The sequence below is a fragment of the Vicugna pacos genome, chromosome 15, assembly GCF_048564905.1.
Source record: "Vicugna pacos chromosome 15, VicPac4, whole genome shotgun sequence".
NCBI classification, from domain to species: Eukaryota; Metazoa; Chordata; class Mammalia; order Artiodactyla; family Camelidae; genus Vicugna; species Vicugna pacos.
Window position 1 is genome coordinate 18730073 of NC_133001.1, and position 3933 is coordinate 18734005.

The following is a 3933-nucleotide window of genomic DNA, read 5'->3' on the forward strand; positions in this document are numbered from 1 at the left end:
CTCTCTCTACTTTGTCAAACCTATTCACCACCTAAGACACTCCCTGGTCAGGCCCTGCTTCCCCCACCTCACTGACTTGTGCCCTTAAAAGCTTTGTTACAAAATAAGGAAAGAATAAAACCTGGACCGCAAAAATATCAGACTGTTCTTTCATTAGCTTAGCCTCCTCTAAATAGTGTAAGATACGTAACATAAATAATGAGAACCATTTTAATTTGCATTCTGTGAAAATCCTATATAAACACTAGGCAGACTTAATGTTTACCTTAAAGTCACTGGTCTGCTTTTCACTGAGGTGAATGTTTTGTCAATGCAGGTCATTTGCTTACATACAAATATATTATTATTGATTTCGTATTGTCTTCATTTATCTCTAAAATTTTAGATTCAAAATTGAGTCTCTTTTGAGCTTTTCCCAACTATGTTTGTGCTAAGTTTTTGACTTGGATTGAAGCTATAAGACTAAGCCTTAGACAGAATAAAGACAAAATGGAACACTTCTGCGTTCCAAACAAAGAAGGGTCCTTAACATCATGAATAACGGGTCTAAAATACATCTGTTCATTTATTTTTTTCCTAAAGTGGCACTTTATGTTTATATATATTTATCCTAAGATGGCACTCCTGATATCTGGCGTATAGAGAACATTTCTTTTTTTTTTAAACACAGCATTTTACAATTCTGAAGGAGAGATTTCTTACAAAGGGTTCCAATATGTCAGAGAAGAATTTGTAGAAGCCACTTCCACTTTTTAAAAAAGCTAAATCTTGACCACTTCTTACTTAAAGACATTTTTTGCATTAGGAAAAGAACTGATGGGAGAAAAGCAAACAAAAAATTCATTCTCCTTATTCTGTTGATCTAGAGCAGAGCTTCTCACCTCCAAGGTGCATACAAATCACATAAGGATCTTGCAGATGCTGACTGGTCTGTCCTGGGAGGATCTGCATTTCTCACAAGCTGCCTGGTGATCCCGACATTGCTGGGCCTGGATTACACTGAGGAGCAAGGGCCTGGAACACAGATTCATTTTCTCTCTTCCACCTCCTCTAACTTACTTTTTTTTAAAAACATAGATCAGAAATCCTATGACATTCCCATCTCATTAAGGGGAGCTTGAAATTTTTTTGTAAAGAGCTCCAGTTTTTCAAGGATTTGGGAAATAATTAGTGTGTGAATGGGAAGATATAGCTAAAGAGAAGATCTGACTCCTAGGCTGGAAGTAAGGAAATCTGAATTTTTATTAATGAATCTAAGATTATTAACAGTATGATCCTGGACAAGTCACTGGGCTTTTCCAAACTTGGTCTCTTCATGTTTAAAATCAAGATATTGGACAAAGTCCTTACAGAGGCCTCGCTCCGGTTTCTAGATTCTATAACATTCGTTGGCCATGTGTTTGCATGTGTCATGGAGGATAACACATAATTAATCTGTTTACTTTGGCCATTTTAATAACCAGTGCAGATTGCCAATCAACATATCTGAACAATCAATATAATGATACTGGGGCTTAGTATCAATTAGGAAGATTGCTGCATAAATACTTTGTTTATTCCTTCCTTTGTTCATTTACTGCCAGCTATAGACTCTGCTTTTGTGCTTTACTCATAGTAGAGGGTCATTCCCAAAATGTGAATCAGGAGCTATGAATCAAGACGTGCGTACCACAATCAGCTGCGGGGCTTTGGATGAGTCCCTTAAACTCTCTGCAAATGGGCCTTTCAACCCCATCCTAAAAGAGTAGCACCTCGCCCTACAAACTCACAGGACCATTAAGAAGCCAGAATGGGACACAGTTTACAAAGCTGCTTTAGAAAGTTTTAAAAAGTGCTTCGCAAACACAGGTTATAGTTTTATCATTCCCCACATCGTTTCTAAATAATTTATCAACTAACAAACACAAATAGACTTTGCATTTTGTTATGCGGGCATTTTCTTTTCATCTATTTATTGACTGAAATAAACACAAAGAGGCAGGAAAAACAGAAAGAGACAAGTAAGTGAAAGAAGACATTCCCCAACAACACACAGAGATCTATGGAAATAGATTTTCTCTGAAGAAAAGAGTCTATTAGAATATTCATAATGATCTAATAAAAGAAAGGAAAAAGACTCAAAAGTTTCATAAATCATCTTGCACTTATTTTGCTATTTGGAAAAAAACGAATTGTGTGGCAATACACAAAGTAGGAACAGAAGAAATTGTAGAGTGCACATCTGCAAAGGAAATGGATGCGCACTTCACTGGGAACAGTGTTAATAACTATGCCCACACCATTTTACATTGTGATGGAGTAACTACTGAATAGAAACAAAAAATTTCCTTGACAAAGATGTGTTTTTAATAGACTCATAATATGTAGGATTATTCTATTTTTCTTCCTACTAGATGAGTACAATGATAATTATACTAAGACTGATCTGGTTCCATCTCTTCTCATTGCTCCTTGAATGTTCAAAGTTCATGTAGTAGATTAAAATATGGAGAATATGCTAACACCATCAAAGAACCTAGAGAGATTGTTTTAAGCATTTGCTTGGATTCTTTTAAGTTCTAAAACAAGCAGAAACACAGGCCACTCCTGAAAGTATCAAGTAAGTTTACTAACCTTGCAGTCTTGCTAATCTAGCTTTGCTTGCCCTACCTAAAAAGCAACACAGTTTTTCAGTCCCTCACACTTAAGTTTTAGTTACATAACTGGATAAATGTAGAATGTCCATCCTGACATAAAAGAAATAACCAAGTAAAAACAGAAAACAGATGTGGGTGCCTCTGGATTCTTGAAGCCTGGTTAATTGGGTTAACTGAAGTTTCTGCACAATTAGAAAACAATATTATTGTAAAACCCTGTTCTGTTAGCCCTAGTTGAATGTGTTCTCGATCTGTCCTAGAAAATTCAGCCTGGTTTGCATAATGAATTCTTATTTCATAATTCAGGATTTTGCACTATCTCAGGATCATCACTTCCAAACATCATGTCTCATTGTCCAGGATGGTACATATAAAAGTTTAAGATGTGTAAGCAGTTCACATCTTAAGTATCCCTGGAATTTTTTGTTTTAGCACATAACATTATTTTCTTATGGTTCCTAAAATTAAAGAGTAATTAATATTATTAACAAATAAAATTAAAGAATAAAGAACCGCCCTGGTTGAAACTCTCACTGTCTTGTGCCTAAACTAGTGTCACACCCTGCTAACCAGTCGCCTAGCCTCAGTTTCTCTTCTTTCTACCTGCCGTCTACTGGCAGAATAATCTTTCTAAAGCACAGTTCTGTCAGGTCAGACCCTGGATCTTGATTCCGGCTAGAGAAAGCAACCCAAGCACTCATGTCCACCTCCCCTTCCTTACTAAGTCACACTAAAATGGCACAAGAGGTTGTTTTGTGTTTTGTTTTCCAAAAAATAAAACCCTAAGAGTTCTGGTAAATAAGAAAGCCAGCCAAAAGCAAACCGTAAAGTTGGAGGAAACTGATTCAAAGAAAATGAAAAGACTAGAAAGGAAACTACAGCCCAAAACACCAGAGGAAATATCAGCCTAAGTTGAGTCAACAAATCCAAAGAGTAGGGATGGGCTGAGGGGCTGTCAGCAGGGAGGGAACGGAGTAAACTACATTCTGAGCAGTTGAGCCACAAAGATCTTTCTCCCTACTCTCCCTCTGCAGCATGTGATGTAAGCGGTAGCAAACTATAGTTTTTCACCCAAGAAAGAAAACCGAAGAATTGCTTTCTTAAGAAAGTGGGTGATACGGCTGGTAAGTAAGCCCAGGGAGAGAGTTGGGCCTGAGAGAGAAACAGAGCAGAGCTGGATGTCATAGCAGAGGCCTCCTCACCAGCAACCGAAGGGGAGACAGGGATCAAAGTGCTCCACGGCCACAACGAGGCCTCCTCATGTGCCAGCTGTGGGAGCCCCCGAGGGCCCCGCAGC